Source organism: Phoenix dactylifera, chromosome 16, assembly GCF_051530095.1.
Source record: "Phoenix dactylifera cultivar Ajwa chromosome 16, Ajwa_hap1_PhDact_Kaust_v1.1, whole genome shotgun sequence".
Lineage (NCBI taxonomy): Eukaryota > Viridiplantae > Streptophyta > Magnoliopsida > Arecales > Arecaceae > Phoenix > Phoenix dactylifera.
Window position 1 is genome coordinate 19,600,778 of NC_143205.1, and position 10,408 is coordinate 19,611,185.

The window sequence follows — 10,408 nt, forward strand, 5'->3', positions numbered from 1 at the left end:
AGAAGAAAGACCACTTGTTTAGTTGGAGTTTTCAAAGAAGAAAAATGAGAAAGTAGCATTCCTATAAAATTAAGATTCTCATATGTCACTAAAAAAAAATCTATGAGGAATGTGAAAAAACTACTTTTCCACCGGTTGAGAATTGAGACCTTTTTTTTTTCAAAATTTTTCTTCAGCCATCAAAATTCATAGGTAAGATCTTTCTCTTTATTAAGGGTATGCTAGATATCTCACACAACTTTTTCAAAAAAATAAATGTTTAATCAAACATAAGCTACCCTGAAATGTGTTATATTTTCATAGTCAACCAAACATGCCAAAATCAGATAAATACACCTTCCAATGAATTGTGTCTTGTATTAGAAATATAGATGATTTAATTTTCTTAAATAGGAAGGTTGGCCTTGTTCTATTGCAAGATCAAATATCCTAAATCTCTTATACAAGTTATACTTCCATTGTGAACTAGCCCTTCCATCCATCTTCATGAACCAAACATGAACCTAGCTTTGGCAAAAGACTCATATAGCTATCACATGATCTTTAAAAGTTTTGAAAATCTTTAATATACCTTTGTCACATGTTCAATTGAGGAGAAAAAAATCCTCTGAAACTTTCCCTTTTCCCTTCCAGCGTTGAACGAGGAGCTCCTTGTTGAGGTCTCGGTTGAAGAGCCTGAGGAGGAGCCTATCATCGATTTTGGGGCTGCCATGGATTGCCAGGGAGTCACTCAGGTAGACAACCGAGAGGTCCTCGAAGAGGGAGCTCTCGCTCACCAAGTTGGATCAAGCGTTCAACCAAAGGTAGTGCTACGAGATGCCAGTGGGCTTTTTCAGCCCAACCCTATTTCATCTGAAGTGTTTCCTAATTTACATAGGTTATAAAGTAGGTCTACTCTGATACTATTTGTAACAACATAAAATCTCACCAAAAATGGCCAACCAGAAAGTATTTTTGGGGTTCTTGATTTTATATAAGTACGCAAGATATATCCAGCAAAAAATTGATGTGAGACTAAATACACGCTCATGCAGGTCCTCACATATTCTCTCCGTTTAAGTCCTAATGTCCTTACATCGATTATTCGCTGGATAAATATTGAATATTTATACATAATCATAAAATTTAAATAATATTTTTTTGGTTAGTTTTTTTGGATAAATTTTTAAATTATCAAAGAAAATCTAAGCATATGATGGTGGTGATTGTCATCGAGAGAAGGCCAATGTCTAATATAGCACACCCGTATGTGATGGGTGTTCCAAATGTTTGACGATGAACCTCTTTTTATGTTAATAATACTGGTCGTCAATGTTAACAACCTGTATAATATCCATCAAGAATGAAGCTGCATGTTTTCGGTTAAAAAAAAAATAGAAACCGAGAAGAAAAGAACGTAGGAAGACAGTGATTTTAAGCTCCTCGGCGTCATCGCTGACGGAAGCACGCGCGTACCACCCGATCTACGTGTCAACCACCATGAATCAGGCCACACCGCTAAATGCACCTAACGCTTGACGGTCAATTTGGATGATTGACCCGAGGGCAGGTGTGAGCCGTTCTTAGCTTGAGCGTTACCAAACCACTATCCTTCCCTTTCTTTTTCTTCCTTTTTTTCTTTTTTTTTTGGATTTAGGTGCAGATGACACTGGAATGGATGCATCCTTGACCAAGTTTGACAATTAGTGTGGGTCCAGCTTGATGGGTGCGTAAAAATTTTAGTACAGATGCCTTGATAGTAAAAATAATTCTCAAATGATCACCTCCTGATCCGAGACATAGGGATGATGATGAGAGATGGAGGAGCCTTTCAGGCCAAGCATGTATTCAGAGAAGTCAATGGGACAGCTGACTGGGTGGCTACTTACGCGGCCTACCACTTAAAATATATCCTTTGGTCTGGGGAGAGAGAGTTGCCATTGGTACTCCGTGAGCTTTTGTATTTTGACTTTATTGGATGTATTCATACACGTACTGTATGAAGCACCTGTTTTAAGTAAAAAAAAATAATCCTCAAGTAGCATGATAACCCTCTCAACCATAGTCTGTAATGATATGTTACTACGCTACAGAAGCTTATTATAATAATTATAACGATCATTATTTATCTAAAAAGTAGCATTTTTAATTTTAATATTACAATAATTATTCAAATAATGGTTGTTATGAAGGTACCATAATGGAACATAGCATTCAATAATGAAAAAAATAACAGTTTAATCTTTTTCCTCGTTTTATTTAGATAACACAATAGATTATTTGGAATGTATAATCAATTTAGGAAATTGAAATTTAAAATAAATATTTATTTTACTAAATTGAAATTGCAGAGAAAATAGTAGTTATTATTTGTGTTATAGCGGTTTGCTATAATGAAAAATAATAAATATTATTCTTTATGTTATTTATCTGAATAACATAATGGAGGTGGTTCAAACCATTATAACAACTATTATAACGATTATAATAGCCGTTATAACGTTTAAAACATCGCCATGGTCTCAACAATCATAGTTGTGCATGAAGACATGAAGACTTGCGTGCACGGACTGTTGGAGAGTTACTTATGAATAAAAGTCTTGGAAAGCTAACGTTATTTAGGGAATTTATTTATGTGAATTTTACGTTATTTGAATAAGTGAACCATCCCGCAAATAAGAGGATGCAATTGGATCTGCAATTCAGACCGACAAAATGGGTACATCAAAGAGTCTAATCATGCGTATTTATCACCTAGGGCTCGTTTGGTTCGCGAGAAGCATTTTCCTTCCTAGGAATATGATTCCTGGGAAACAAATTCCTAGGAAGAGGATGCCTAGGAAAGTACTTTTGGCATGTTTGGTTGACCATGGAAAAGTGACAAATTTCCAAGGTGCTTATGTTTGGTTGGCCATCCACTTTCATAGGAAAGTTATATATAATTCCTATTATGCCTTTAATAAAAATTAGGTTTTTAATGCCTCTTTAATGCTTCTTTAATGCTGAAGGGACTTTTTGGGAAAAAGTAAAAATGGAGTGATTCCCGCCTCATGGGAAAGTAACTTTCCCATGTTTCTCATGGGAAAGACTTTCCCATGAAATGTGGGAATCACATTCCCATGGGAATACCACTTTCCCTTCTCTCTCCTTTGAAAACTCCAACCAAACAAGAGGCATCTCATTACTTTTCCGTTGACCACACTTTCCCCCCTTCTTTTTCCGCGAACCAAACGAGCCCTAGTGTCAGCCGATGCACCAATCAAAATGGGAGATTGAACTAAGATAAACCTCCAATTCAAAGCACCTACGAGAAAATGGGTATTTTGAACCGTTTGACTTGGATCTCTCAAAATAAATAATAGTAAATTGAAGAATTCTAATAACATTTTTTTCATTAATTTTATGATAGAATTGATTGCGATATCTTTATTTATACCGGTAAGATCTGTTCTTACAAAATATGGATCAGATTTCTACCTACTTCAATTGTAATCATTTCGTCTAACTTTTTTTGGATTGAGATATATGCAGGTTAAAAGTATTTTCTAAAAATGAAACTTTTATTTTGACCATCTTATTTGGAAACCTAGATATTATTTATTGCCTTTATTACTAGATGCATGATAAATTTTGAGAAACTATTCAATTTCAAAAAAAAATCTTAATTGATGTTTATCCCATGATTGCTTTGTTTATATGAAAATTTCATAGAATCGATAATCATGTCATGGTATCTTACATCAGCATGGTCTCTGTATTCCGAATCATTGTGATTTATGTCCTAATATTGAGGAATCTATCTCTCATGTTATTTTGGACTACAGATTGGCGACTTAGATTTGGAGATGGGCCTTTCTCTCATACATAGCTATTATTGCAATTCTCTCCATCGATACTTTCCTCTGGAATATTAAAGATAGATCCTCTAGAGGTAACCGAAAACTACTGAAATTTTGAGGTTGTCCTAATGTCATGCATTACTTATTAGATTTGGTTGGCCAAGAAAAACATATCTTCCAAAGTATTCTCAAAATGGTCCTTATGAGAGCCTCCACCTTAGCCCAGGAGTATATGCAAGTAGCTGCCTGGAAAAAACTTTTGACAGACTCTATGCTCTCATAGATGATATATTTTTCTTGGATGCCACCACTCCCCATATTTTCTCAAAGTTAACTATGATAACATCGTTCATAACAGAGGTAATTTTGGTGGGACTAGCTTTGTTATTAAAAGTCCTAGTACTATGCTGATGGCAACAAACAACATTAGCTACATGAGGTTACAGCAGCAATGGCAGAGTTGCATGCTGCATGGGAAAATTTGACATATGCTATGAAACAGCTGAAAGCTTCTCAAATTATTCTTGTGTGGAACTTTTTAATAGTGGTTAAGTGGCTATCAAGCTCATCAAATATATACCCCAATTCTCATCTTTTAATACTGGATTGCTGGAGAATGAGAACAACTCTACGTTCATATGAGGCGACATATGTTTATAGAAAAGCTGCTAATCCTGCAAACTGGATGGCAACATATGTGGCTAATCATACGAAAACTACATTGTAGATTGTTGTAACAGGTATTCCTTCTGATATTTTATATATTTTTATGTTTCGGTTCCCATAGATATATTTATATTAAATTGGTATAATAAATCCTATTTATCAAAAATTGATGTCATGGACTCTATAACAGTTTTAATGTTACCCACAAAAAATCCATATCATAACACACCTCTCAGAGAATACTAGAGAACAACATAAAAGGGATTTTTATTAATTCTAAGTATTGGGTTGCGCTTTTAGATTTATGGGGCGGTGGAAACAAATTTAATTACATTATATGCTATGCATGAACTTTAAGGTAAATCATAAACAAAACCCTACACTCAAGCAACAACTCTGTCCTTCTATTTCGTACATAGCAAGCCGAAGCTGCGCCGCTAAACATTGCAATAAAGGAAGCTAAACCTACCACCAGGTGCTCTAACGCAGTGAAACCCCATGTGCATATCACATGGCACCCATGTCCCCCGATGTATGTCACCAATGTCCAACCGCCGCATAGACCGCAAAACGTGATCGCACCTACAAATCGCTGCGAATTATATATATACGCGGACTGTAGATTTCTGAATCATGCCACAATTTTTTTTCCTATCATCCATCAGCGTTCTCTTCTGATTAATTTATCTAGGAGCTGGACCACAAGACATGACTTGATGGACCCAACACCCAATTCTTTTTTTTTTTTTTTTTTTGGCAAATGGACTCGGTCCTTTTGCTAGTAAAAAAACAGAGACGTGAGCCCCCTTCCTGCCCTAGTAGTGCCCACGATAGATTTGGCCTCTTGGGAGCTCCCATCTTTTAGTATTCTCAAGATAAATTTCGACAGTAGTATGGATAAGGATGGGAGCATTAATGGCGTAGATTTCATCATTAGAGACCACGAACCCAGGATAATAGCAGATGGGGCCGGAGGATATTTGACGCCTCGATCATCGGGGCTGAGATCGGAGCAGCATGGAAGGGAGTCACCCATGCGAGGCAGATTTTGGGGCGGACTACATCCTTTTCGATGGTGATTCGGCTACGGTGGTTGAGTGGATTCGAGGCCGAGGTCGTGATGCCAGCTTCAGACGGTTGCTATGCGACATTCGGAGGCTCTTAGTTGAGTGTGGTCTGTATGAAGCCACATATGTCTATAGAGAGGCGAACTGTGTGGCTTCATTCGCCGCCCACCACAATGGAGGCTTCGTTTGGGATATTCGTGTGGTGGTGTCTCACGCTTTTGGTTAGCTGCCAGATATGAGTGGGCTGCTGTTTTTGTGAAAAAAAAAAAGGACGTTACCGTACCAGGAAAAAAATAAAAAACAAAGACGTTACGAAACGAGGCACCCGCGGTCCGATCGATACCAGGTAGCGAGCTAGCCGTTGCGTGCTGCACGTGGTCACCAGCCCCGGAAGTGGGACCCACTGAGACCGGTGCGGACGGAGCATTCTGCGCCGGTGCCGAGGAAAAAATAAAAAGGGACCATGCTGAGCCACCAATCAAATCGTGCCCCGGATTTTTTGGGGGCGCGCCAATTAAATGAGTGGCGCTGGTTGCACCTACATCGTGGGAAGGTAGCAGTCAAATCAAGTGGGTGGCAGGTTGGGTGGATTTACTTCTGCCGAAATGTTGGGAATGGTGGCTACGGGGAGCTGCGGGAAACCGCGAGTTTCTTGGGTTTCTTCGTTCGAAATCTCATAAAAAACACGTGTGATGACGAAATCATCTCCAATAAAAAAAAAGCTTTGTGAGTCGGCGAACAGTTTGGTATCGCGAAGTTGCTAATGCCGAAAATGGTATAACCACTTCAGTGGAAGGAGCTGAGACGGCGCATCACACTGCCAGACGTGAATATATGCCCCCCCCCCCGCGGCGCCGGAAAAAAAAAGAAAATTACATAAATATCCTCCTAAATATAAAATTTTACATAAATAACTTTTCAAAATTAATATATATATATTCTCAGAAAATACTTATTTTGCTATTGTACCTATTTTTTACCTTTATTTTTGCATATGCACCCACGACATTTAACACCGTTAAAAAATTAATAATTTCAAATTAAAATAACTAAAATATTCTTAATTGGTAAATATGCAAAAAATATATTTATAAGGCGATCACAGCGGACAAAAAAATAATTTCAATATTTTATTTATTTTTAATTGAAATTAATATGGTTTTTATTAACAGTATTAGAAGAAACGTTATATTAGGAGCATTTGTGCAAGAAAAAATGTGTCCTATAAGGGTACAAATAAATATAAATTTATAGAAGGTATTCATGCAAAAAAAATTTCTTCAAAAAAAATTGAAAAATAAAATGTTCCCAAAAGTTACAAGAATATGAGCATGAGAGGAATAGACGAATTCACTAAAATGATTTGCCATACGAAACTATTCAATCCACAACATTGTTCGTCTCCCGATAAATATGTCTCGCGTGAAAGGAGATACAACCGCTAACCAAGTGCCGAATATTCTGCATCAAGGCGAACTTAATTGTTGAGAAAGAGCTTGATGGTATAGGCTTGATGGACAAAAAAAAAATCTAAAAAATATATTAAATTCAGACATAGGTGAAGAGTTGGACGTAAAGTCGATACCAAGATAATGTTTAAAATCCATGTTTCTGTAGGTGGCTTTTGTATGCACATGAGTACATCGTTAGCAATTTTAATAACTATACATGAACAAATTTAGAAATTAAATATATGTGCAATTGCTAGTTTTGATCATAGTATTGTTCCCGGTATATCATCTTGTATGAATCCTACTGACTTGATGATATGGAATGATTATGCAGCATCGATAGTTAAATTTTTGGAAGCAACAACTTGTTTCTTTTATATGTAATGCTCAACACTGGATTCTGAATTAGTCACAATAAGTAGAACAACAATAGTTCTAATTGAACGCAACTACATAGACCTTAAGCTACATCGTCTAACTTATCAGATGTATATTTTAAAATTAAAATTGTGAGACAAGCAGTCTCACTTATACTTAGCAATCTAGCGAACATCACTGTCATCAATGTTGTTTATCCAAATTCAAAATCATGCCAACTATATATGTCCCAATAATTATGGCAGCAACACCTAATTTTGCATACGTGGCCCATGCTTAATTAAAGTAACATGCCGGCGGTGCCATTATGTCATCAAATTTTCCCCTAACAACGATTGTAATGTTAAAAAAGAAAAAAAATTCTCTTCGATGCAAAGTGAAAGGAAAGTTAATAATGTTACCTTCTCGGTTATTATTTCAGTATAATGGTTTTAAACATATATTACAACAGTGATTTAAATACAAAAAAAATAAATATTATTTTTTTGTACAATGGTGTCTCATACACAGTGGATGTAGATGCGGCCAACAAAATTAGAAAATAAAAGACTAGCTAAAAGCCCTGACATAGACGCACTGTTCACCGAGACGAAACCTTTAGAGTGGAGAGCCGCAAAGGAAGCAACGTAATCCGTAGCACCGTTTGCCTTCCTTGAAACGTGCGTGGTCTGGTGAGAGTCGCACTCCCTCAGCAATCTACGAATCTCGTGGATCACCGGCCGGTCCTACGCTATATGTCCTCAACTCCGGATCCACTCAAGCACCATGGCCGAATCTCCCTCGAGAATAATATGGTCTGCGCCCAGTATCCGCCTCGTATAAAAAAAACATCATTCCAGGTAACTCTAAGCTCGGCGCACACCACTGACGAGTCGAAGATCCGCCAACCCCCCGCTGCAACTAATATAGTGTCGTGGTCTCAGATGGCGAATTCTATACCTCCACAGCTCCCATCCTCGGCCACAAATACTGTTTAAATAATGACTGTTAGAGGGGATTGTTTCCAGCACAATGCATTAGTAACGTGGATTTGGCCTATCATGCTGGTTTTGGCTGCAACCTAGAGTGTGACTCGCAATTCCTAATATACTACACATAATATGATGGAAAGTTAGTCTCCGAGTCACCAACTTCTCAGGTTGGTTGGCCATAAATTGTCCACTTGCTATTTTCCATTTTATGCATTAAATACCTCTTCACAACTTGTTCTATGAGCAGGGACTACTTCAACTAGATAGCAAGGATACAGGCCACTTCTCTCACAATATGAGAGGAGCTCAAGAGAAGGCGTAGACACAAACCCTATTTAGAAACCACATTGGACTTGGCAAATTTATTGTACATGGAAACACAATGACATAGCAAATTCTGCACCACCGATATCCTGCACATCACTTAACGGTAGGCCCTTGCATCTGAGATAACAATTTTGTAGGTATGCAAAAATAATTTCTACCAACAATTTACAACTGAATAAAAAGGTACAGCGACATGTGCCCAAATTGCATCATCTTTGAGGGCGATTCGACCACAGTGGTTGAGTGGATCCAAGGTCGGAAATGCATAGTTGAGGAGCGGCCGATGATCCAAGAGATATGTAGATTGCTGAGGGAGTGCGACTCCCACTAGACCTCACACGTTTATAGAAAGGCAAACGGAGCCGCCGACTGGATGGCTGTATATGCAGCCCACCACTTTGAAGATTTTGTCTGAATGGACAATAGCTTTTGTAGTTTGCTATTTTCTGATTTTATTGGTCGCATCCATATCCATAATGTGTGAGCCGCCGTCGTACCAAAAAAAACAAAAAACAAAAAAAAAAATAATCTAGATTTCAACATGATCATGTTTATTATTAGTATGGGCTTCAGTGTAATTATCTTTTACCATCAGTGGGTTGGCAACGGGCCACCGGCATGGAACGACACGAGGAGTGTAAGGGAGGCATGGGGGGAGAAGAGAGGTCTAAGGGTTTTGGACCGCAGTAGTGTTTTTGTCCCATGCTAGCATGCACTTGAGATAATATATCTGTCACATGTAGGCTGCACAAATATAAAGCATTATACTCATGATGCCGACAACAATATCTTAATTAGATAATATATTTGTCATATAGCAGACTATGCAACTGTATAGTGCAACTTATATTATTTTGATCCAAAAGTAATATTCATTTGAAGTCACTGGTGAAATCTTCAGGTTAGCTCATAAATGACTTGGCCCTAGCAGAAGATCCATTAACAAATCAGCACTGTTTGGTGTGGAATCTGAACAGATTGCAAATATAAAATTACTAACCATCCATTCATGGGCTTAATGGCAAGCACTTTGAGATTCCTGCTAAGTGTTAAGGGTGAGCATCATGCTAGGTCAACAGATGGCTGGCTTAACCTGTCCAGCTCTAGGATGACCTAGTTTGATGGACCGAGCATGGGCTTAAAATATTTTTAACCGACTTGAGCCTGAATTCCTTTCGAGCCCCCTTGCACGCCGGAGGAGCTGCCTATGTTTGTCCAATTTTCTACGAGACACAGCCTCTAGGGTACCTCTCGTCGTGGATAACAAATCCGATTTTCTATCGGACACAGCTTTTAGCTTTTAGGGTACCTCTCGTCTTGGCTAACAAAACCCATGGCATAAGGAACGACTACAAACAAACAAAAATTAAAAAAGTTGTTGCATGAAAATTTATTACCTAATATTATGAAATGGATATAAAGGCCCATGGATGCAATTCCAATGGTAGGGGACTTCCAGGCCAGCCCAATCCACTGGAACATGTGTTTTTGAAGTACAAAGAATAGGAATAGAGAATATCCATGGTTCCACTCAGTATTCTTGGAACTAATTATTAGTCTATATCATACTAAAGCCATTTACTATCATCACCTCAACAGATGTAGATGAAGAGATAACGTAATTGGGTAAATTGTGGTTGAAGTTTGGATTACTTTGTTGGCACAGGTGATGCATGGGGCCATGGAAGAAGCTCAACTTAGGTTGGTCCTTGGTCACCTGGATCTAAACG